This window comes from Ovis canadensis, chromosome 1 (assembly GCF_042477335.2).
Source record: "Ovis canadensis isolate MfBH-ARS-UI-01 breed Bighorn chromosome 1, ARS-UI_OviCan_v2, whole genome shotgun sequence".
Lineage (NCBI taxonomy): Eukaryota > Metazoa > Chordata > Mammalia > Artiodactyla > Bovidae > Ovis > Ovis canadensis.
The window spans coordinates 65964040-65991219 of NC_091245.1; the positions used below are offsets into that span (position 1 = coordinate 65964040).

The 27180-nt window shown below is 40.4% G+C and overlaps 1 pseudogene; it reads left to right on the forward strand.

Annotated features, from left to right (window-relative positions):
• The first annotated feature begins 4342 nt into the window (after positions 1 to 4342).
• On the forward strand, positions 4343 to 19845 carry LOC138434167 (POU domain, class 5, transcription factor 1-like; annotated as a pseudogene).
• The last annotated feature ends 7335 nt before the right edge of the window (positions 19846 to 27180 follow it).

Sequence of the window (27180 nt, forward strand, 5' to 3'; positions counted from 1 at the left end):
TAGTAATATCTGCCATTTATGGAATTCTTAATATATGTCAGCATTGTGGCATATTTTCACATTTAATCTTCACAGCAATATATGAGGTAATTACAAACATTTGATAGTGCTTTTTAAATGTCAGATGATATTCTAAATATCTTATACATGTGTATATATGTACCTATATGTAATATAAATTTTATGTGGCTTCCCCAATGGCTCGAGCAGGAAAGAATCTGCCTGCAATGCAAGAGACTCAGAAGATGCAGGTTTGATCCCTAAGTAGGAAAGATCACCTGGACAAGGAAATGGCAGCTTACTCCAGTATTCTTGCCTGGAAAATCCCATGGACATAGGAGCCTGGTGGGCTACAGTCCATAGGGTTGCAAAGAGTCAGACAGAACTGAGCACACACGCATCTCCAAATTTTATACATATATATATATATATGTATATAAATTTATTTAGGTATACGATGATACGTTTTTTGACATATGAAGGCACTAAGGCACAAAGATGTAAAATAACCTTCAACAAAGCACTAGTGTCAGAGTCTAGATTCACCACTCAAATCTGACTTATCTCATTAGACGGGAAGCTCCATGAAAGTAGTAATTACGTGTGGTTTGCTGTCAAATCCTGATGCCTTGAACACAGTAAACACTCATACAGAAAGACTGAGTGATTGAATATAGAACCTATAACATTAACCTCTATGCCATATCAAGTGTTACACGCTTCATGTCTGACTCTTTGCGACACCATGAACTGTAGCCCACTAGGCTCTTCTGTCTATGGGATTTCCCAGGAAAGAATACTGGAGTAGGTTTCCATTTCCTTCTCCAGGGGATCTTCCTGACCCAAGGATCGAACCCAGGACTCCTACATTGTGGGCAGGTTCTTTACTGTCTGAGCCACCAAGACACTGGGCAAATAGGTATCCCCCAACACCAAGTGAACCAAAACTAGACAGGAAATAGCACTAGAAAAACAGTCATTCATTTAATCATCATTCTTTCAACAAGTATTTTTCAAACACCTACTATTTGCCAGGGTGTAGCCAGGGTGTAGCCAAGTGGCACCTTCTCTTTCAGAAGAGAAAAGTCATGTGACTTGTTCTGATACCTCTTATACCCAGGAAGATTTGCCTCCAACTTTCCTCCATATCCTTCATGTTGCCCCCCCGACCCTGACTACCTCCCACAGCTAATAAAATGTGCCCAGCAACATGGGGGAGGCAGTTCTGATTTCATGCAAGCGGCTCACAGACATATTTCGCTTATTTTCCCTCAGTCCTAGGCTTGAAGGACCCTCTGGGGATAATGGCTCAGTGCTAGGGAGAGCATGGAGTCTGCATGCAGCGAATCTCAGAGGGAGGAACTGCAGATTGGAGACATTTTATTGTTTTCTCTTTTCTTGCTTTGAAAACTTGCCAAAAAGAGAGATCTATTTGAGTGGTTTGCAAAATCCATCTTAAGGTCAACCCTAATTAACTTGAGACCTGGCAGCTGTATGGTTTCCACGTTGTTACACAGCTGCCAAAGGCGACTGAGGTGACCACCTTCAATGGCAGCGGTGAGTTTGGACTGCCTGCCTGGCTCCTGCAGCCTCCCAGACCAACTTGGCCTCCATGATGTGTAGAATAGGTCGGTGCCAAAGAGAAAATCTGTCCTATACTTGGGTTGAAGTAGAATGATGCAGGAGTTTAGAATTTCATATTTTGGTAAGTTTAGGAGAACATGGACACCAATTGTATCACATAGTAGGTACTCAAACAGTCTTCTATTTCTCTACTCTAAGAGGCATGTGGAACAGAGGCATCACTAGCCATAACCAGCCTAGACAAGACAAATTCCAGTTAATTTGACCCTCAAAAGCTAAACAAATTTTGGCCTTAATCCACTGAGATGTGGAGTGGATTGTTATGTGATAGTTGTATGACAGTAGCTAACTGATACATCATGGGTTTAGAAGACAGGAGTTGGAGATTGCTTTATTTTAAACGTGGAGTTCATTAGTGAAATTTGCAAATATATTTACTTCCCCATATTTGGTAAAACTTCAGATACACTTTTGAGTAAAATTTTGAGAGGAGAAGGAAGAAGTTTTTCTAAAATTATCTTTTTAGTTCAAATGACAAATTTAATGGTATCTGAAGCATTTTAAATTGCTGGATTATGAATGTTTGAAAACTTGCCATTAGGTCTGAGTATTCTAGCTTTAATTTTAGATTTGGGAATTTTAAGCAGGGAGGGACTTAATATATGTAGGTCCAAATCTGATTACAGAGTATGTCTGCATATTGCTTAATATCATTTTCTTTTTGTAAAACCTACATATTTTAGTAGGAGTTTTAGTCAGATTAACGAGGCTTTCAAAATACTGTGTCAAAAGATGGCCCTTGATGGGTCAACAGTAACCTCTGTTTACAAGGTCAGACACATATCTTAGAAAGAAGGACTTTGAAAGAAACCAATCACTACCAAACCAACACAGTCACTTCTAAAATAAATCAGTGTTCAAGTCTATCTATAAAACAGAAGCCATGTTCTTCTGGGCATTAGGACTAATACTAGCTGGTAAGCTTCCTCAGGGCAGGGACCAGAACAAATATACACAACACCCGCCATGTGACTGCTTGGGGAGCTGAAGATGAATGCTACCATCAAAGAAAGGCAAGTTGAAACTTACTTCTCACTACTTAGGATCCAGACCAAATGTTGCTCTACCAGAAAGGATGCATTTTTTTTTTCTCCTCTGTGTTCCCCTGGGACCTGTCAGGTCTATTTCCATGTGTGGCACTGCCACTAGGCTCTCAGCCCTCCAAGACATGAGACACATTGTACTCCTCTTACATCCCCTATACTTAGCAAGATACCTTAAATCCCCTGTGAGCTTAATAAGCTCTTGTTAGATAAATGAATGCTAGTACTGCCCCAATTTATAAATGAGGAATCTGAAAATCAGAAAGATTAGCTGATTTTCTAGAAATCATACAGCTAGACAAAGTTGGGAAATAGATTTGAATGTAGCTCCAGGTGAATCCAGTTTACTTCTCCTATGCCATGCTTGAGTCAGGGTTCTGGTGGCAATAAACAACATCGTGCAGGTAAAGTACCTAGCACTCTAACAGATACTGAAAACATGTTGCTGACCTTTTGCATGCCTTACTCTAGGACCAGGGATCCCACTATTGGAGACTTCTTTCTCTTCAGGTGAGTTCATTTTCCTTAGAAGTTATCAGCGTACTGCTCATTGAGGAAGTTAGAAAACAAACCAAAAATCCTAGCAGAGTAATGGCTCGTTTATGACATTAAGTATCAACTGGAGTATTGTTCAGTCATAAACAATCACGTATATAGGAAGAGCTTAAAATAACATGGAAATGCATTCAACAGTGATGTTGGGGTTTTGGGAATGCAGCATCTAATTTCTTTTTTAATATGTGCAATATTTTTGCAGTACTATCACAATGCTTCCAAAATAGATTTAAATATATTGAGAAAAGAATGGAGGGAAAGGTTAGAAGCAAGTTGGCAATATTTGTCTTTAGACAATAATAACAAGGATGATTTTTGTCATCTTTCTACTTTGCCGAAATTTTCAAGTTTCAAAAAATGAGCATGTTTTATTTTTGCATCTGAAAGGCTTTCACAGTAGCCCCCATAACGCATCTTCTGCTTCCCCATCTGCCTTTGGTAGATGGACCACTGTAACCATTTTGTCCAACTTTGTCAGTGCTTCCACTCTTTTCTTATGGCATCTAAACCTCTCTATTGAACTTAATGGTTTCCATACTTACCTCTTCTGTTACCTGATGGTGAGTTCATTAAGGGCAGGAATTGTCTGATTCCTCTGCATTTCTCCAGTACCCAACTAGAACACAGTCCAAAGTAGTGGGCTCATAAATTTTTGTTGAATGGATGCTATTTCTCGTGACTAAATTCATAATTGGCACCATGACCTCCATGAAAAGGCAGAATAGGAAAATGTGTATGTTTATATGTGTGTATTTCAACAGTCAGAGCTTGCAAACATTGTACTACATGTTTTCACGTCTTCCTTCAATTTTGCACATTCACAAATTAGAAAATAAAACTAAAAATGCGGTTGAGTTTTTTTTCCCGTCTACATTGCCTTTTCTGAATAATGATGACTAGTGCTCAATATGCATGTTTGTCTAACATGAAGTCTGTAAATTCTCTGAATACAGGCAAAATGTATGGAAATTATATCAAATCTAATTTAAGTGTGTTTTCTTAAAATTAGAATGTATAATATTTACTTTCATGAGCAGAACAAATAATACAATTAGTGTTTATTCTTTGACTGCTCTTTTCCTAAACAGCTCAGTTAAAACATGCAGGCAACACAAAAACACAGAGCTTCCCAGTCAATGTTCCAAGTTTCATATGTTAAACAAAGACAGGCCAACCTTAAACCTTTTGATAAATACGATGCTTGTGGTAACTGCAGCATTCACTTCGTATCCCATTTCTCCAAGTTCCTGTCAGCCAGATGTCACTTGCAATGCAAACACTAGAAAAATATGAAATAATAATTTCATACATCATCTATGTGTGCATGAGCCGGTCAAACATTCAATACAAATTCAAACTGCTACTACACACAGAGCAAATATCATCCAAATAATATTTAAAATGATTGAAAGGCTTTTGATTTGGAAGTGTATTCTCTTAAGCTAAGTGGTCCCCAAGACCATCTAGAAAATTCAATTGTTTCATTTTTAAAATGTTTTCTGCCCAAAATTATATCAAACCCTAATGTCTCAATAGAAACACATGGGATTGGATTGCTGACTGGGCGCCTGATGTCAAAGAAAAATCTAATTTCACAATGGCATTTCCTCATACTGTCTCACCAAAACACAAAATTGATAAAATTTTAATGGATAATTTTCAGAAGCAGAATGTTAACCATTGGGAAAATATGAAGGGAAAGTTAGCATTGTAGCGCAAGAGAGGCAAAGTGAAGGAAGGAATTGACTATAAATACAGATATACAATGCTGTATAAAAAGCACTCTTAAAAGCTTTTTCTTATCAAAACCAGAACTTCAACTTTAAAACAGTCCTTACTATCAAGACATAAGCCTTTTCTGTGTCTAAGTTTTTCTTCCCAAATCTTTTCTATTTTGTAAAATGACATAGGAAAAAGAATCATACTGTAAGCTATAGTATTAGATATTCATTTGTACCGTGTTGATTTCTATTTTTGATGTTAGCTGTAAAAACAGGCATGTCTACCCTCAGCTTCAATTAGAGATAAGAGAGAATGGTATTAGATTCAGCCCCATTTCTGTTCACCAAGGCCCTGAATATCATCTCTTTCTGCTTGCTGTTTAGTTGAATTTCCCTGCCTGCCTGCAGGGGAAAAGGTCCCATTCTCTTTGTTTTAAGGAGGGAACTCGATGCTATACAAAAAGCATGGTTCAGAGTAGATAGCTCTTCATCCTACTGTGTGACCTTCAGCATGTCCCTCACCATCTTTGAGTCTCAGTGTTCTCATCCGTAAGGAAGAGAGAGCAATTCCTACCTTATTGTTTTCTTGTGATGTTTAGGAATAAAACTTTAAAAATATCCGACACAGTGCTTGAGGAAGAACTCAGATATTATCCTATGATGATTCTAATTTCTTTGTGCTTCTAATACTTGCTTTCTTGGATTCTGCCTTTCCTAAGCACATCTCTTTCAGCCATCTTCACACAAGTTGGCAGAATGGGCAGGTTTCACATAAAGTGCTGAGGGAGGAAGGGGTAGCCTTCACTGGGCAGCTTTGCTAGAGTGACCCTGGTATCAGTGAGGTGGGCAATGTGATAGCCAAGCCACCATCAACTCTGAAAGTCTCTGTAACCTGGAGCCATGGACTTGGGCATTGGTGACAGCACAAAGTGGCAGCTGCTAATCTCTTATAGGAATCTTGCTCCTTGGGGACACTAAGGACGGCCATCCATTTTCCTCAGGACCCCACCTCCATACCACCAAGGCTCTCTAAAGTGGACCTCAGGATTTTTAAAGCGGAGTTGACTACAACACTGATGTTCCTGCTTAAAACACCTGAAATTGACTAGAAATATATTTAGCATTTCCCCCTCTCCCTCACCTCCCTGTCCTTCAACTCCCTCTCCTTATCTCTCATTCATCTTCTCCACTACAATATATTTTCCTATGACAGCAGGTCCTGGTTCTTAAAGTATCCTCGTATACATCTTTTCTTGTCTCCAGCTCTAGCACAAGGCTTTGGATTATGAAGATCATTAATAAATATCTAGTACTTAATATTGAAGAGAGTTCTTTCTCTTGAGGCGGCTTATTTGACTGAATAAAACTGACTGTATTTATTAGCCTAGATGAGGGGACGGTATGGCATAGTTGCTGACAGTATAGGGTTTAAAATCAAACAGAAACAGTTATCCCAACTCCTCTACCTTTACTTATTATTGTGGGCAATTTTTTAAAAATGTCTCTGAGTCTTAGTTTCCTCAATTGTAAAATGAGAATGATAATCATTTCTTCTTAGGATTCTTCCAAATAGCATTGCCAGATAAAATACAGGTGGTGGTAATGGTTTAATCACTAAGTTGTATCCTACTCTTTGCGATCCCATGGACTGTAGCCTGCCAGGCTCCTTTGTCCCTGTTATTTCCCAGGCAAGAATAATGGAGTAGGTTGCCATTTCCTTCTCTAGATAAAATACAACACCCCCCCCCGCCCCCCCACTTTAAATATGAATTTCAAGTAGAAAACATTTTTAAGTATAAGTATATCCCCAATACTGTATGAGACATTTATACTGCAAAGAATGTGTTACTTATCTGAAATTCAAATGTAACTAGATGTTAACTAGATTTTAATTTGCTAACTATGGCAACCCTAATTATAACGACTAAATGAAACAATACATTTAAAAATGCAGTTACTAGCTTCGTGCCCATTGGCTAGTAGGTGCTTATTAAGTTTTATCTCATTATCTTCTACCCTCATGGGGCTATTGTGCAATTAAATGCCTGGTGCATAGTACCAGTTCAATAAATCTGAATGTGTTTTTCTTCTCAAGGCTCAACCCCAAAGAATACACTTTATGCCTTCAACAGAGGAGAGATCTCATCGACTTGCAACATTTTTCTCCAGGTGGCTTGCTTGCTTCTTTCTCCTTCCCAGGGCATGTTAGCCTCATGGAGTCCAGACGGTTTGACATGGCCCTGGTGAAAGGGCAAAACTAAAGGAACCAAGTTGTTGATACAGGTCCCCCTCAATTTAAGGCAACTTGATCTCTGAAAATCTGAATTTACTGTGGAAATAGATGTTAGAAATTCTTTAATTTGCGAGCCCTCTGAAGTGCTCCAAAACAAAATTGTAAAAAAGAGTTTGATTTACAAAAACACAGAAGTAATATAACCTGTTCAGCGAAAAATCCGCTACCTAAAGTGTGCTATAAAGGCATCGCTAACAGCTCTATAAAACTCTGCCTTCCTTCCACAGGCACCCCTCACCCTGCAAGACAGCTCTTCCGGACACTGTTATTCATCAGGACAGAAAAGCTTTCTTCTGCGACTGTTGCCAAATGCCCTCCTGGGGCAGCTAGGCATGAACTTGGCTATCCGCAAAAGATATGGGCCAGGATTTTAAGGACACTTTTTGTTTTCTTTACAAGTTCAGTGTTGTTCCTCTCTGAGAAGCCAGAGATAGTGCATAGGACATGATTCAATGGAAAGTCTTTGTATGAGAAAATGGCTCTTTCAACGTGGTCTATCTGAGGATCAGCATATTTGGAGTCTGTCCGACCCATGGTCCCAGACGTACAGCTGGTTCTGCCGGACCAGAGAGAAGCTGCCAGCATCCAGAGAGAAACTCCCCTTTGCCCCAGTTTTTTCCCCATGTCTGGAAAATAGTTGGGGCTTAAAACTTTTGAATATTTCTAGATTACACATCAAATCATTCCATGGGAATCAAGTTCTTGGCTGACAGCAGAAAGCAGGTACTGTCCACTTCCTTCAACTCACATTCTCATGTAAACAGGCAGCCACTGTGGTACTCAGCACCAGCTGCAGCTTCTGGGTGGTCCTGTAGGAAGTTCCAAGCAGATTGCAGTGGAGTCTCCTAGGCTGGTGGTCACACAGCTCAAGTAAGCATCTGTGGGAGAGAGCACACTCTCCAAACTCCAGTCTCGGGTGGAAATATCAAAGCCAAATCTAACTTCCCAGAGAAGGTCTGTGCTTCAGAATTAAAAAACAAAGCTGAACCAGACAGAAACATAGAGGCAAACAGCGAGTGGATTTTTCTGGCAAGCAATCGTCAATATAAAAATTTGGGTGTTCTGCTCTCCTTTTCTCTTGGGCATGTAGAAGCAGAGTCTTCTTAAGTACATGCTAATTGATCAGTGTGATGGCACACTAAGGTACGGTCTCCTGAGAATTTCCACATCTTTCCTTAGGAAGGTAAATGGGGGATTTCTGGGGTGGAATCCCACCGCCACCACTTATCAGCTGTTTAACAAGTTACTTAAACTTTCTGTGTTGTTGTGAGAATATAAATGCATTAATACACACAAAGGTTTAGAACACTGCCTGGCTATAGTAAGCCTTAAAGAAGTATTAACTGTTCTCAACATAATTAAAACGTTAATAGCCATGCTCTGTGTGTGTATAGTGTTTTATAGTTATAAAGTACTTCTTCGTCTCTTTTGGTGGATCTGTAGGGGAGCTGAGGTGGAGTGAGACTGAGAAATCTCCTTTTTTTTTTTTTTTTTTGCATTGAGAGAAGGGAGAAATAGAAGTAATCAGATGGCTCACTGAGATTGTTCTAGGTAGAAAGGGTGGTATATGTGACTTAGAGGTAGAAGAGGCACGTTCCATAAAGGAGCTATTGAGATGGTTGCTGGGTTGGAACTGAGAACCCACAGCAACCCAGGGGCATGGACAGTCAGTGAATAGAAATGAATGGAAATTAAAATAAATGTTTATAAAGAACTTACAAAGAAAAATCAGGAGTTTAAATGTAATTTTGGAGACAACTAAGGTCATGGGTAATGATTTAACATTTTGAGAAGAACCTAAGTTGACTTGCCCTATACCTTACTCTAAGTCTGTTACAGATGAAGATTTAAGGATTGAATGTATAAAAAAATTTAAAGAGCATAGAGTAACCAGAAGAGAAAATTTAAAATGAAAAAGTATTTTGGGTGGGTTTAATTTTCTAAGCTTTGAATCAATAGATCAAATATTTTTGAGTGTTCATACTTTCCTTATGGTATTCATGGACCAAATCAGATAAAACAATTTTAGGGCATAAAAGTAGCCCTTCCAATAGAAGCTTTTTGCTTTCCCAAGTTTCATCTTTCAATCAAGACCCTCAGGCAGGGCATGTATAGTCTGTCGTACCAAGCAAAAAGTGAAAATATGGAGGCCTTTGTTCAAAAACAGGAAGAAGTATAAACTTTTATTTCTTCTGTGGTATCTCCTTTGAATTGTCATATTTTAAATTTTCTATTAATGTAATTCTAAGTAGACAAAAATAAAGATTTTTAATTATTAGCATGAATTTTATTTACTGTTCATCTTTATATTGGCAATGCCAGTTTTAAATGTAAATACAAAAGTATTTATATTATGTGCAGAATTACTGAAATTGCATAAGTTTTATTTCATAGTTTGTACATGCATATGTATTTTGCTACCAAAGAGTGGAAATGGTACACAAAGCTAACTCAACTGTCTTTATCACATTTATTTATACATACACATTCACCAACATGGTGCTTTCAATTGACTGATGTAAGGAAGAGGGGAAAACAAGGACTCTGGATTGCCCTAGCACTTCCTTTTCTTCTGTGTCATCATTTTCAGCTTAAGTGATTGGCTAACACATGGATGTAACATGAGTAAGAAGGATATGATATGATTCTTTGATTGTTTGCACTTCTTAGAACACCATGCCTTCTTTATGTGTTCTATGTTTGAAGCAACTTCTGGTGGAATGAAAAACCTAGCAACCGGGACATATCAGCATCCCCTCCTCCTTTGCTTATAGTCATGGATATAGCATTTTGACCTTGTACTTGCTTTGAGTCTTCCACAGTAACTCCCTCATATTGTAGGTCCAACAGAATTGTACACACATCTGGGGCATTGTGAATTCCAAGTGTGAATGGGGCAGCAAGGACAGACAGACATGCATATTGTATATGTATATTCCCTGTTCATGTGCCTGCTCCATTCTACCTTAGAGTGTCACCTACAGAACACATTCCAAGATTTAATTGCTAAGAATTTTAAGATAGTGACAGTCCAGTATCATTAGTCCCTTTAGACTGCTCAGGTACACACCAGTGAGGTAGGCCACATCTTTAAGCAAGGTTCTCCTTCATCTCAGTTTCAGTTACTGTACTGTCTTTGGAGCACCCTCAGCGTAATATAGTCCAAACAAGTCTTATATAGTGGTTTCTATCATTTAAGCCTGTAGTGGTCTCTTTTAGACGCATCATAAGCTCTTGGAAAGGAAGAACTGTATTTTATAAGAATTTGCATCTTCAGCAGAATGTGGTGTTTATGGGAGGTGTTGTTGTGAATACTGATGGCGGTGAGCACCCCACACAATGTGGCTCAACGAATCCTTGAAACCAGAGTTAGTAGTGCTTCTTATTCTATTCGTACTTGCTAAATCCTTTATGTCAAACTAACAAAAAAGTGAGGTACCCTGGTTCCTACTTCTGATATTCCTTTTCAACCTGTCACATCTTGAGGAATCGCCAAAAGTTTACCTTTCTAGTATGGGTGAACTTTCTGGTTCTTTCCTAGTCTGTGGCTATAGTGTGCAGGCCTCCATACTATCTCAGTCCAAAAATTGTAGGGTGCTTCTACCACCTCCAAGTCTAATCCCTGTGAAGACGCAGTGTACGCAACCACTGCTAGGATCTTGGACAATCAAATCTTTGTGTGTATAAGATACAAATCCTACACATACAAATATTTAACCCCCAGGGGGGAAATGAAATGACACAATGACTTTAAAATATACAGACATGAGCCAGTTCACCATAGTGAAAAAAGACACTCCAAATTGAGGCCAAAATGTGTAACACGTTACTCACCTTTACCCTCTTAAACCCAGGGGCTGCAGCAAGCCCTATACCAACCAAGTAAGACGGTACTGTAAAAAGATTCTAGGTGTATAGCTTAACTATATCTCTAGTATCAAATCATTTCCAAGAGTGGCCCCAAAAGGGGAGAGTCTGAAAGATCTGCATTTTGTGTTGAAGGACCTAGAATCTATCTAGTAATAAAGGTAAAAGCCAGAGAAGCCAACATGTCTACCTAGACCAAGGGGATGAACACAGGGCCAGACAGAGGAAATCAAACAGAGAATACTATGGTCCAGATATTTTCTAGACTGCAGTAGACAGCAAATGGAATGACATAGAGCAGATGATTTAGAATGACTTTTGGTGAGTACGTGGTTCAGTGAATTTAAAGGCATTGACTCTGGTCTAGACACATGGCCAAGGATATGTCAATATGATCACTGTCCTTGCTGGATAGCACAGCTCGTGGGATAAACAGGATTTACAGAATGAAGGAAAAAACTCAGGAAATGCTATCCCTGTATTCACCATGAGGATCAGAGGAAGAAATCCAAGGCAACTAAGCAAAATAATAAGAGTAAATTTGGAAAAAAGAAAAAAAAAAAAACCACCAAGGGAAGGAAGGAACAAAGGGAGAAGGAGAAAGAAAGAAAATGATTACAGTTGACTTGACCTTTTATAGGGCTTCCCTGGTGGCTCAGGGGGTAAAGAATCCACCTGAAATGTGGGAGACCTGGGTTTGATCCCTGGGTTGGGAAGATGCCCTGGAGAAGGGAACAACTACCCACTTGAGTACGGGTTCTTCATCTGTGGATTCAAACAGCTGAAAATATATGGGAGAAACATTCCAGAAAGTTCTCAGTAACAAAACCTGAATTTGCTGTGCTGGTAACTACGAACATAGCATTTACACTGTATTAGGTATGTAGAGATGATTTAAAGTAAATAAGAGGGTGTGTGTGGGCTATACGGAAATGCTACGTCATTTTATATTCGTATAAGGGACTTCAACTACGGCAGATTTGGTATCCACGGGAGTCCTGGAACCTGGCCCCTGCGAATACGGAAGGAAGACTGCATGTTCGTGAAAGTCCCCGGCCTTGCACAAGTCCTGACACATGGAAGCAATTTCAAGTCAGTGAGAGATTAGAGAAATTAGAAAGGAACAAAATAAACTATGATTTAGTTTCGATTAGTGCAATTTTTCTCTTCAGTCCCTGCCCGCTAAAAATGGCACAATATACCCCATGATGAGAAACTCCAAAGACAAACACTTAATCGAAGTTGGTTGATACCTTTCCTAAGGGTGCTCATCTTCGGACTGGGAAGAAGAGAATGAAGGAAAGATGGGGAGTGAAGGAGAAGAGAATGGATGGCTCGCTCATCGATTCCAATCAAAAGCAGCTTGAGTTGCTCCGAGGGTAGCCTCTGAGGCGTGGTTGCCAAACGAAACATGGAGAAGTGGACCCGCTATGATCCACAGAGACTCGGAGACGCTGAAAGGCCACCTCACAGAGCTAAGAAAGATCTTCTTAGGAAAGCATCTCTGAGGGGCCATGGTTTCTGTGTTCATCAAAAATCCCCGAAAACCTAAGAATTGGGAGGTAGTCAGAATTGATTTAATCCTTTTTACTATAAATCTCATTTCTGCAAATGATTAACAGAGGCAGAGACATAAATGGTAAAGTCTCGATCAGGGAAAATGCTGTCAGCGTATCATCTAGATAGATTAGAAAATGAGCGCTCAGGTTTCTGTGAAGGAAGACTAATGACATTAAGTCAAGATGAAATAGAAGGGAGCGTTGCACAGGCTCTGAAATCATAAACCATGAGCTCACCCTGACAGAGGACCCTCAGCAACTTTCTGAACTGGAAAATTATCAGGAGTTTGGGCTCAGAGTAGGGTCTTAGGCCTCATTTAGAGTCCCTGGTTTGTTTGGGTTTGTTCTGCATGGCCTCGCCAAGGTTCTGACAATTGTATGAAAGTAAGATCCTTCTGCCTACAGCTTTCAGTGCAATTGATCGCACACTCCGAAACAAGAAAAGGAGGGTTTGGCTCACTACAATAAATAAACATTTAAGAAACTTCCATACTGTGCAACCATCTGATTTCGAAGTGTCACAATTCCGGTGCCTTTCAGAAAGAGGGCTGTTACCCTGAAATCAGTGGTGGCTGAGACCAACATCCTTTGTTTAAGTTAAGATCAAATAGTGAAGCAAGTATATAAATTCCTGCCAAATAAAGCTAAACCAGGCCTTCTGCTCTGTTTAGTAGTGGGAACAAGCCTGTGCGTCTGCTTCACATGTGGTGTATCACTTGATTACTTTAAGTGTGTCTCCCCTGAAACACACACACACACACACACAGAGACACACACATGCTTCCCCTTTTTAAAATAAGCCAGTAGAATAACTTCAAGTATAAATAGTTTCCTACAATTTCCCTGTGATTTGATAGAGTAAATCTTTTGTGTTCTATTGCAGTGTCTTTAAGTTGATCCATCCTTTTTCAGTGACACACAATGATTAACTGTAAATTGCTCCCATCATCTTAAAAACTAAGAGTCCTTGCAAACTCACCATGAGCGAGTCTTTCATACTTAGGCAGGGAGAACTGGCGTCCCTGACATTTGCTGTCCTGTGGCTAGGCCAGGAATGATTTCCAAGCCTCATAACACACCACTGATTTTTAGGAAAGATAGTCCTATTAATCTAATATTCAAGGTAAAATCTTTATCCAGTTTCAGAGTTGGAATGGTTATGTGAAAAATAATTCCCATTCTCTAACCCCAAACCCCTTATTATGGCTACACCGCCAGCAGATAAAAATATACTGTTCCTCACCTCAAATTTCTAAAATATGCAATAGATAGATGGATAGTTAGGTGGGTAGATACTTACTGTTCAATTCTAATGTTTCTGACTTAAAATTTTAAGGTCATTGTCTCCTTTCTGACACCTTTTATTACATCAATATCCCATTATATCATTATAGACTCATGAAGCAATGTACTTTTACATTTTGCAGGATAATGACTCTTTTGTATTTCAGTTTTTATCATAATATAAATCTTGAATTGCAATTTGCATATCTTTTGTTTAGAAAAAGAGACCCCTATTTAAGACTTTGTCATTTTAATACATAAGCTTAAAGTGGCTTTTTTTTTTTAAAGAAATGCACCGAAATATTCCAATTTATTCTTCAACTGAATAACTGAATCTGATTCAACTTCTACTGCCGCATCAATAAGTTAACAAATGTCCTGAACAATACATTTCCAACAGTGATGGCTCCACCGCTTAGTCCTCTGTGCCGGTAGGTTTTCTGCCTGTTACAAGACCAGTCAAATTTGTAATGGCATCTTGGACTGTACATCAGGCTAGTTTTACACACACAGATGTGAACACATGCATCTTTATGTATGTGTGTGTATATATATATGACTAATTTATTTATGTCATGTGAAGATATGAAGAGTGCACTATGTAAGTGTGTGATCACTCAGTCGTGTCTGACTCTTTGCAACCCCATGGATTATAGTCTGCCAGGCTCCTCTGTTCATGGCATTCTCCAGGCAAGAATTCTGGAGTGGGTTGCCGTTTCCTACTCCAGGGGATCTTCCTGACCCAGGGATCAAATCCACATCTCTGGGGTCTCGTGCATTGGCAGGCAGATTCTTTTACCACCCGTGCAGCCTGGGAAGCCCAGCGCTAAGCCTATATACAAATGTATGTATATGTATATATGTTTGTTTATTTTTTTCACATAAAGAGTACACTGTCTGCTCATCAACTCTTTTACTTCTTTTACTTTGTTTCTTCCCTTTGTTAAACCATCTGTTTAAGAAACCTGAGAAATTTGTCACTGTGACAGAACTTGGGTAGATTTGAAAGAGCCTTTAAGAGACAGGGCGTGAGCAGCATCCTGTGGCCTCTGCACAGCAGGAAGGGAGCAGGCAGAGTGCTGAAGTATCTAGCATCCCTCATGCCTAATGCAGTGCTTAGCACACAGTAAGTGCATACCAAATAGTTGTTGAATAAATGAATGGATGAAATGAACCAGAACTTTTCCCCACTCTTTTATCAAATTAGTAAACTGCCTCAGGAGCTCTCCCTCTCGGAGACTGACAGACCCTTTACAGTCCCTTTGTCCTGCCTGGCCCATAGCATTGCTCAGTTGACTTTACTCCACTCTTATGCATTCATTCCATTCTACAACGGTTTGGTGAGATCAAAGGTTAAAGCTGTTGCAAAAAAGCTACCTTTCTGCAATAAAACAAACCCAACATCTTAAAAGTAAGTTTAACCTTGTACTTTCAAATGTCCTGATGACACACCTGAACCAATTGCTTAGGTTAAATGAGCGGCAACTAAGGGCTAAACAAGAGTGAACGAAATGTGGAGCTCCCAACCGGGACTGGGGAGCCACAGAAAAATGGAGTCGAAATCCTGGTTCTTCCATTCACTAGCTGTCTTCATTTCTGCAAGTGATTTCATTCTCTAAGCCTCAATTTCCTCATTCGTAAAGTGGGAGTGGGAGTCCGGCCTTACAGGGCTGCTGTGAAGACTAAGCGTGACAATACACATGAGACGGCTTATGTAGCCCATATTACGTTTGCAATGTGTGTTCACTTGCACCGCCAGCCCTTCTTTCCCTCTCTCCTTCCCTTATGCAATTATTTCAAATTATTTCTCTTTCTTCCTGGAGAGAACGGAACATTCAAATGTGTCTTCAGACTTGGCCAGAATGAGGTAGATGAGCCAGCGGGAAGTGGACCAAAACAGCCAGAGCAGAAAAACCAATCTCGTGCCCTGAGGGCTTTGTCTCCTCTGAGCCCTTCAGCTCTCCCTGACCTTCCCCTTGGACTAGGACATGTGCCCCAGGCACTCCAAGAAGTCCACATTTGGCCAACCTGGCTGACAGTGACTCTGTGGGGAGCTTTGCAACCCCCGTAAACATAGGCAATTAAACCCCTAAAAGCTCTTAGGCTTATTGCCCAGTAAATTCACAATGAATAGTAACCTTAATAAATGTTATAAATCTCACCTCAGAGCCAACAGGAAATTCAAACTTTTGCATGTGTGGGAGGCAAAATGCTGCTGAAACAAAAGGGAGGTGTGTGGACAAGGAGAACATTGTGCTCGGCCTCCTTACCTCTGGCAGCACCAGAGCACCGTGGGCCTGGGAAAGGCCCTTAATTGTATTTTGTGAGGCAGTTCTCTGGACTTCTGACTCCTCTGGTCCTTCACCTGCCTTAACTCTTTCTTGTCCCAGTGGCCCAAGAGGTCATCCATCCATAGACATCTCCTACGGATTGAAATAAATAATGGAAGTAAGGAACAGGGACAAATTACGGACAAGTTGCCTTTTAAAGTCAATGTTTCAGTCAGAAACAATTTAAAAAACTTAATGAAACTCTAAAACTGAAACTTAAACTCAGTGCTATAAAAAAAGGGAATATTGAAGAAGAGAAACCACTGGATATTTTGATCCACACCCTCACTCACAAAAGGGTGTTAGTTTTAATAAACAGTTACAATTTGGGGCTGTTATGAACCATAAGGCACACTCCTGGCCGTGTTTCCAATTTCCTCTCTTGCCTTTACTGCTGTTATATTAAGGTCTGTGGTGAGGCAAATCTTTATTAAAAAAAGGTGAGGAGAGCAATATTCCAGATTAGATTATTTCACCTGTTCTAACTGTGCACCAGCCAATCAGAGATCTTCAGTGTGGGTTTAAATGCAGCAGCCCTCCCACCTCTGGGGTTGACAGAGAGGGAGTTTCAGCCGCTGGTTACAAAGTGAATGCAGATTAGGTCGTTTTAATTACTGACTTTAACTGAGTATGGAATACATTTTCCAGTCGCAGAGAGGGGCAAATAAATGCATCTGGAGCCTCCTCCATCATGGAGATAATTACACTGGGACTGAAAAACATCTCGGGAGTGATGAGCAATGTGGTAGAACAGTCTTCTAAGAAGGTGTCTTTCCTTGAAGGATGGGTTAACGTGGAGGGGACATTGACTGACTTCATGTGGAAATAAAAAATTTTCTCTTTGAAGACCCAATTCATGCAGGACTCCTCTGGAGAAAAATGAAGGAAATGCTCAGCATGTTGGAAATTACCTAGAACACAGTCCTCAAATAGCAAACATCCCATTAAAGCATATGCTTCTTTGACTCTCTTGGAGGTTTCTTTAAGACAATAGACTTTCTCAGAGTGAATCATCATCAGGGACTTCCAAATCCTTTAATTGTTTCTGAAATTTCTCTAATTGTGGGAGTTGCAGAAAAGTACTTTTATGTATTGAATGAATGGCTTCTATTCCCCAGTGTTAACAGTTTCGTTATATCCATTCCTTCTCTTTTCATTTTGGTAGGTATAGGACACTTCTATTCCAAGCCAATACATACATGGGATCTTACTGAATAGTGTTATTAAGGCATGGGATAAGCTACTCAACCTATGGCATAGCCAATTCCACGTCATAATAAGCTATGTTGTTACACCATTTTACAGAATTTATTTTAGAAACACAGGTTTTAAAATTCTTAACATGAGCATCCTTCTTATATCTACCCACATTCAAATACAGAGGGCTTGCTCCTGTGAGCAGTCCTACCCTATAGAAAGATAATGTATATTGTAAATGTGAGTAATATAAAATTTTCTTGCATAAATAATTTAAAATTTTCTGATAGTCATATTAGAAAAAACATAAAAGAAACAGGTGAAATTAACTCAGTATGTTATTTAGTCCCACATTTCCACAATATTATTATTTTCACATATAAGCAGTATGAAACCTTTATTAACAAGACATTTTACGTTCTTTTTCATAACTAAGTCTTCAGAACCTATTTTCTTGAAGACATTTTGCATCTTACATTTACAGCACATCTCAAATCAGATCAGCCACAGTTCAAATGCTCAATAGCCACTGTGGCTACCAAATTAGTCAGGGCAACTGTAGACTCAAAAATCTCTAATGCTTTAAAGAGTTTATCTGATTCCATCCTCCCTTCTAGTCCCTTTGGTGTAAATTGCTACCATTTTCTGACCAACTACGTCTGTTTTAAAACCTTACATGTCCTGTGAGTTCTGAGTAAACCCAGGTCCTATCATATAACAACAGACCCTTGTAGTTTCCAGGGGGGTGAACTTGATACTTCCCGATGTTTATTCTGAGAACATAAATCCTCATCTTTTAAGATGCCTGTTTCCTTCATGTGTGTTCATAGGAGTACCAGTCCCTACATGCCAATCACCACAGAGAAGAGAGACTCCAGTTTGGAGTCAAAAGAAAGCCATCCACGTTCTACAGGTGGGGTTTTATTAAGGCAGGACACCATCCTCACCTCCCTTGTCTGCTCCTGTAGGGCAGTCTCAAACCCCACAGCTCAGTCTGCATTGAATCCATTTTACCCTTTGCCTTGTCCTTCTGCTATATATTCAATCTGACAGGCCATCACCACAAGTAATTTAACACTGTCTTCACCTTGAGATAATCAAGAACTCAGGGGGTAGTTTTTAAGTACAAACTTAAATATATATGTACAAAAACATATGTTTCTTCCTTTCTCTCACCCCTAATCACAAAGAAGACATAAAAAGTACCTTCATAGTTGTTTCCCGAAGAAAGATTTTTTATTAGTGCACTAATGGATCTTTAAAACTTCCTTCAGGCCTTCTCTCCCCTGCTGGGCGGTGCAGGCCATCAGCAGGGAGGGCCACAGCCAGGCTGGGTTGATCCTGGGACCTGGATGAGCTTCCAAGGGCCTCCGGGTGGGTCAGGAATCTGGCTGGAGCTTGTGCCCAGCGCGAGGTGTGGGGGCTTCCCCTGTGCCCTCACTCTATGACTTGTGCAGAGGGATGGCCTGCTCTGCACAGCAGGTTAGAGTGGGGCCGGTGCCCTGAGGTGTCCTGGAGGGTGCCTCAGCCCGAGGGCGAGGCAGGAACCAGGGTGGAGAGCAACACCGAGGGGGCCTCCCCGGACCACTGCACCGCCCCACCCAGGCACCATGAAGCTGGGCAAGGAGAAACTGGAGCGGACCCTGAGGAGTCCCAGGACATCAAAGCTCTTCAGAAAGACCTGGAACAACTTGCCAAACTCCTAAAGCAGAAGAGGATCACCCTGGGATATACCCAGACCAATGTGGGGCTCACCTGGGCTCACTCTTTGGAAAGGTGTTCAGCCAAAGGACCACCTGTCAATTTGAGGCTTTGCAACTCAGTTTCAAAGAACAGGTGTAAGCTGTGGCCTCTGCTGCAGAAGTGGGTGGAGGAAACTGACAACAACGAAATCTGCAGGAGATATGCAAGGCAGAGGCCCTAGTGCAGGCCCAGAAGAGAAAGTGGACGAGTATGGAGAACTGAGTGAGAGGCAACCTGGAGAGCCTGTTCCTGCAGTGCCCGAAGCCCACTCGGCAGCACATCAGCCACTTCGCCCAGCAGCCTGGGCTACAGAAGGACGTGGTTCCGGTGCCATTCTGCAACCATTGCCAGAAGGGCAAACGATTAAGCAGCGACTATTTCCAACCAGAGGACTTTGATACTGCTGGGTCTGCCTTCTCAGGGGGAGCTGCACCTGTTCCTCTGACACCAGGGCCCCATTTTGGTACCCCAGGCTATCGGGGCCCTCATGTCACTACGCTGTACCCCTACATCCCAGTCCCCGAGGGTGAGGCCTTTCCCTCAGTGTCTGTCACCGCTGCAAGCTCTCCTGTGCATTCAAACCAAGGTGCCTGCTCTCCCCAGGAATAGGGTGTGGGGGGAGAGGAAGGGAGACCTAAGGAGAGAACCCTGGGGTTTGTACCAGGGCTTTGGGATTAAGTTCTTCATTCACTAAGAAAGGAATTGGGAACACAAGGGTGTGGGGACAGGGAGTTTGGAGAAACTGGTTGGAGGGAAGGTGAAGAAGGATGATGCTCCTGACTTTAATCCCCATATCACTCATCATTTTGTTCTTATATAAAGGCCTAGGACCTAAAAACAAAACAAAGCTTCCTTCAGTGTAAATGAATGTGTCCTACCACTTAAAAAAAATATTTATTTATTTATTTGGCTGTGTTGGGTCTTAGCTATGGCACTTGGACTTTCTCCAGGGCATGTGGGATCCTAGTTCCTGGACAAGGAATCGAATCCATGTCCCTTGTATTAGGAAGCAGATCCTTAACCACTGGGCCACCAGGGATGTCCCATCCTACCACATCCTTACCAGAAGTAAGGAACCTGAAAGATCCAGGGGAGGAATGCTGAAGTGGAGGACCTGTCAGCCAGGGAGCATGAGGATTTGGGGGCACTTCATTTCTAAATTTCTACCCTCATTAAAAAAAAATACAAAACCTAAAAAAAAGACAAAACTTATATTCAAAAATATTCTGTCATGATATCAGCATATGCTTGTAATCTTGCTATTTCAGAAGCCTATTTATCTAAAGCCTTTTGATGTCACTCATCTCAAAGTATTTGATCTGGTCAGCAAAATACCTCAGAATACTGGTTGTTTGTGAAAGAAAGTTCATGTGAACAAAGAGCCAAAACAACTAAAGCAGAGATTGAAAATTCAGGTTTAGTGGAAAAAGAATTCAAAAGCTTCAAGTGCCATATATATATACACACACATATATATATTAAATTTTATCCAACATTTTTTCAGTTATATAATAACTGACCATTGTTCTTAATTAAATAATTAGGCTATTTTTTTGTTATAGAGAAAACATCAAATATGGGGTTTCATTTTTAGTACGTTCTTCCTGGGTCTCAATCACTCACTTCTGTTACAGGCCATTAGAACCAATACAGCTATTATACAAGATGTCCACACCCGGTTGCAAGTATTTAAATGTACAGGCACTGTGTCGATTAGAAAAGGAAAAAGAAAGAAAAGAGATGAAAAGAAAATCCTAGCACGACAAATGCAAACCCATAAAGCAGCAGCAAGTGCCACAGAAGCAGTCTCCCACCTCTTCTCTTGCCAAGACTGCCGCTGTGTTCTGAGCTGGGTAAATGATGCCAGGTCCAGATAATGTGTTTTTGTTCAGGGCCAGACTCCAGGGGCTCTCCAGGTGAGTAGAAAACTCCTGATGCTGAGACTGGGCAGCCTCCGACCCTGTGTGATCCTGTCCTACCTGATCAACCATAATGCAAATATCCTGAGGCTCTTTGAAGACAGTGAATCTGAAAAGATTTACGCTTGTCTGAAAGTATATTTTTGAGGTTTTTTTTAAAAAAAATCTTCTAAACATTAACTAAAGGAATTGTACATGTGAGAAAAATTCAAGGTTTACAAATGTTAAGTGAGTTGTTTAAGATCATGTAACTAGTTGCTAGAATTAGGGCTAGAAATTGTAGGGAAACTGAAATAGGAAAAGAAATCAAAGTATACCGCATGAGAACCAGCTTGTGGTTCTTCTGTTTTCTTTTATGATTTAGATCACGCCGGGCCTTCATTACGTAATGAAAGTAAACTGCTTATTGATGACTATTAAATAGCTGTGTGGCTGGGAGTGGTTAGATTTTTCTGGGAGAAAGCTGGATCACACATGTAAGTGTGAACCCCGCCTTTTCTTGTCAGGTTAAACACCATGAGAACAGAAAATTCTCTTCTAGTGCTGAACCCTAGTTCCCAGTGCAGTGCCTCATCCATTATAGAGTCTCAATAAGCAGGTTTTGAATGAAAGAGTGGATAAATAAATTAGTGAATAATCAAATGGGCTCTTGGAATGAAAGCTCTTTACAGTAGAGATGTGTCTGGTTTTACATATTTATTACATTCCTGTAAATGTATCTGTGGGCCTGATTTTGGTTACTCATGTGATAAACTGTTTTTTGTTTGTATTGGGGTATAGCTGATAACAACATTGTAATAGTTGCAGGTGAACACACGCGAAGGGACTCAGCCAAGCAAATACAGGTATCCACTCCCCGCCAAATGCATCCACTTTGCATCTAAATTAGCAGTAGCCATTCTGTTAAGTCATTAATGATTTGAACCAAACACATACAACCAGAAGTGGAGTTCTATTTAGAGGAACTTTCCAAAAGTCAACTATTCCTTATGTGTTCGGGAGGACAGATATCCCCTTATATATCTGTTTTGTAAGCTTGGATATGTGCACGCAGCTCGGTTACTGTTGTTTTAATAGCTGGAGTCATCTGTTTAAAGGAAAAGGAGAAGCACCAACAACAAAGAACAAAAAGCAACACGCCCGAGGCCCTCCAGGAGTTGTGACAAGTGATTAAGAGCAGATCGGGGCTACGCCTCAAGAACTCTTGCTCTCCGCTGCTCCCCTTGAACCCTGGGAGACTTGGTTTGCCATCAATTCTGCCAAAGTGAGGCTGTATTTTTCAGTTGAGAGACAGTTGCGGGGACAGAGACAAACACCTTGGTATGTCAACCTTGAAGTACCACCTGGAGGGCGAGGACCTTTCACAGTTTAATAGTGGACAGAATGTTATGGTGATGATCTGGGTCAGGTGGTGACTGAAGCAGTCACGGATCCTGAAACAACAGATGTCACAGTGACAGCTGTAATATCCAAGACTTATTTTTCTCCTCCAGCAGCAGAACCAAATAATGGGGAACAGATCTGATCCTACAGAGGAGGCACTACCTTGCGTTTATTAGTTCCCTCACTTGGACTGTACAATACTAACTCCTTACACCGTGTGTGCCAAATCTCGAGCAGTCAGATATGTCCTGGAGACACGAAATAAAGCCCATGATGCTAAAGGTAGGCCTTTAAAACCTAATTTTCTGAAAAGAGTTTTATCTTGGCATTTTTGTCACCAAATTCTCCTTGGGTTCCACGGAGAAAAATGATCCGGCTTTTAAAGCCTACTGGCAAATTGGTGTACAATTGCTGATAAAGTAGCTCTCTATCAAATGTGAAGTTCAGAATGTCATGATTATAAATATGTCATAGAATTTTTAAATGGCTCAACATACTGGATAGTCTATATCTATGAGACTATAAATTTCACTGATTCATAAAATATATGGAATAGTTTTACAATATTAAACAATGAACAGATAAAATTATGTTGGCAAAATACCTGGTATAGTAGACACTCAATAAATATAAACAAACAAATAGTGATCCAGAACCGTGTCTAGAGCTGTTGTTAACTGTATCAAGGCTTTTAGGTATTTATTACTTGCCCTCATCTTTTTCTATCTTTCTCTATATATACTTGCTTGATTAACACTGTTCTAAATAATATGATACACTGTAAAATTTTTGTTTATGCTTTATAATATATGAGATGCAATAAAAGTTAATTAAATACCACAAGGTAAAAGAACTCTCAAGGAGAAACCAAAGAAAACAGCATCTTTTAAACTAGACTTCCAAATGCCTTTCCCCTTAGAAAAATGAATCTGTGTTTTTCAGCTGTTGTGGAACAGAGTCACTGTCCATTGCTGAGTGTTTCTGTGGCTCCTAGTGTGAGGCCTTTTGACATCTTTTTGGGGCTGATCCACAAGCTCTTCTAGAGCTTGCTGTCACTTGTCACCTCATTCTCAAATTGCATGAGAATGTGTACCTCAGTGTTTCTCTTCCTGCCACAATCGTGTCTGGATTGGCAGAGCCCTTTCCACAACCACTTTCCCTACTGGCCCCAGACAAATTGGCCTAAGGATCTGGAATAATGACTGAGGATTCCCGTCATTCTAGTTTCCCTGTGGTGGGAGTGAGGAGCAAGTTGATGAAGACATGGCTCCATGTCCATGAGCATCATCCTCACTCGTCAAGGACTACTATTCATTGGCTCTTGAAGACATAGACAAGTAAAACAATAAGAAGTCCTTCAGAAACTTAGAGATGTCCTTGGGAAAATAACTAGCAACATAAGACAATTCAAGAAAATATCCCAAATGCATGATGTGGGCAATAATTGTTGAATGAGGGCATGAGTGCTTTGGGATGCAGTGGTCGAACATACCTGCAATGTATTGAGGAAAAACAAGGAAACCAAGACCAGAATTCTAAAAAAAAAAAACTAAACTGAGAAAGGCTAAGAAGAGTTAATTCTATTTCAAACCAAAGTGAAAAACCCTGAAAGCAAGAAAAAAGATCTTTATATTCATATCTGGCCTATTCTAAACCAAGAAGTATGAGGAACTTCACAAGAATGAGTTTGATCACATATGATTGACAGAGTAGAAATTTTAAAATAATATTGGAAAAATACCTGACAGTGGCCCCCTCCTCCCTGTCTGTGGGTGGCCCCAATCTAATCATATGAGCGATTAGAACTGGATGAGGCAGGTCATAGCCTAGGTGAGTTCTAGAAATATAACCAAACATGCAGTGTTAAGAAGACAGAAGGAGAAGGAAAAAAGAAAAATCCTCAGTGGGATGAAACCCAATTTTAAGCCTCTAGAGCATAGAAAAGCCTCACTATTCATTAAGGGAGGTCCCACCAGCTATTTTCTCAGGCAGCTTGTATTCACATTAATGAATGAAAGAGAGAATTTTAATGTGCACCTCTGAGAGAAATAAGACCCCCAAAAAGTTCATTCCCCAGATCCCTCTGGGTCTTTTTTTTTTTTTTTCCCTTTTCCCTTTTCTAGTGCATAGTAATGAGCTTTCTTGGTTCTGTCAAGGTGGGGCAGGATAGAGCTGGAGCAGGCTAGGCAGGTTCTGTGCTCATTCACAGAGGTTTAGCACCAGAGAGATCACATTTATCTGTAACCCAGCACTTCCTCCCAAGCTTGTAACTCAGACCCAGCCTCAAGCTTCATCCAGTGGGGCAGAGGGAGCTGAACATAGTCATCCCTCTGGGCCAGAGGAAGCCCAGGCTTCTAATGGGACCATCCTTAACACTCCTCTGGAATAAACCTCCAAACACACGTCAAACTTGACTCTAGTCTCCCAGTATTTAATCCTGGCTTCTTAACTCCCTTTCCTCCCCCATCCAAATCAAAGAATAAACTTCTACCGGACATATAAGAAAGGCTTGATTCAAAGAGCCAGAGGTCAAGATGTCGATCATATTTGCCCTGAAATATCCCTAAACTTGTAGAAATTTATATTTGTTTGCATTATAAATGCACTAAAATGAGCTAATTATAGTGATCATAATTCACAATTAAAAACAAACACAGTTAGAAATTTCAAAGACTTTTGATATCTTTTCTTTAATCATTCACCCAGGCTCAAAATATGCATTTTTTAGATTAAAGCATTAAAGTTGCTAATTATATTCTCAGAGCTAACAATTATTTCTTTACCCTTTTACTACCTTCTTCTGGCAACAAAAAAATGTCAGCACTGATTTAATTTTTTGTTATTATAGGATTAAAAGAAGTTTCTAAAAATGCAATTAAATTTGCCCTATAGCTAAAGCAACTTCCCTATCAGCATTGGAAACCTCTTCTCTAAGACAACAGCATAAAAAAAAAAAGATTCAGAATTTCTTGACTTTTGTGATACATTCCTTCGGTGATTATCTCCGATAACAACTCAACCGTTTTAATGAAACTCCCTGCACATCACGTCCTGGTGAAAGGTAGAACATATTAGATTAATAAAGAAAATGAAAGTTAAATTGGCTGTTGGAGTGTGAAGCCCTGCCCTTGTCATGCATGGGTTCTTCACCTTTGGGAGCCTAGTTCAACTTCAGCCCCAGGCCCTAAGTGAAAAGTTCAGTAGTCTTGAGTATGTCCCCACTTAATATATCACAAAATCAATTATTTTATGGTGGTACACTTGGTAACCTATGCTCAGACAGAATCAAGTTTTGTTCCCACTGGGGATTCACCAATTATCTATTCAGTGAATTATTTTCAGATAAAGCAGAAACACCTGCTGTCAGCAGAGGGAGTATCTGCCTAAGATGGGTATCGTTCTGAGCCTGACGTGTTATTGCACTTGTCACGTGCAGGATGGCACTGCGAGACTTTGGATGAATTTATCGCATTACCGAGATGCTCGACGGGACATTGTAGCATGATTCAGTGCCCAAAGTTAGAGCTAAAATGCTGTAGCAAAGAGATCTAAATGAAGCCACGGAAAAATTGGGGAAGGGGGTAATCAAGTGTGCAGATACTGCAACTCATCTGTCTTGCCTTATTTCCAATAAGTCAGCACAAATAAAAATTGTGATAATTCAGCACAATTTCCTTTTACTGGCTATTGACCCGGGCCAGATTCAAAGTAGCAACCAAAGAAAGGCTCCATGGACTTTGATTCTGAGATTGGGACAAAGGTCAGGCTTGAGACAAGCATAGTTTATGAGGCTTGCTATCCCTAACCATCTACTCAGGTAAGATTTTCATTCTTTCGGGTCTCTTTCTCAGCAGTCAGTCAACCTCAAAACATCAGTGCCATTTATTTTCTCTCTTTGGCAAAATTAATAACAATATCTGAAACTGAAATAAAGAACAAGCACAACAAACAAATAAGATATGTCTGTAAGCTCAGCTGTATTTCATAATCTCAAAAAATTAATGCGTGAATTCCTGGACCCACGCACAGTGAAGTCCAGAAGCATGTATGGATACAGGCCACTGAATGAAGAGTACTTTGCACTGATGGATGGAATGGGACAGCATCAGGGGGCCCTCAATAGAGTGATACTGAGACATTAGTGGGTAATAGTTTTGTTCTTCACTGGAATGATTCCCTATCAAAAGTATTATCCCAGGATCATGGGGAAAAGTATCATTTTTCTGATTATGGGCATGGTTTCTAGAACTAAGCTTAGAACACAGTTTCCAGGATTCAAATCCAAGATCGACCCAATTAACACCTGTGTTACCTCGGCCGTTTATTAAACCACATATATAAGCTTTAGTTCCCTTAACCTCAATATGAGAAAAATGGTTCATAGCATTATCCTGGAAAGTGGAAGAAGTGAAAGTGTTAGTCGCTCAGCTGTATTTGACTCTTTGTGACCCCATGGGCTGTAGCCCACCAGGATCCTCTGTCCATGGAATTCTGCAGGCAAGAATACTGGACTGGGTTGCTGTGCCCTTCTCCAGGGGATCTTCCCAACCCAGGGATCAAACCTGGGTTCAATCTGCCTGCATTGTGGGCAGAGTCTTTACCATCTGAGCCACCAGGGAAGCCCTAGAATTATCCTGAGGAG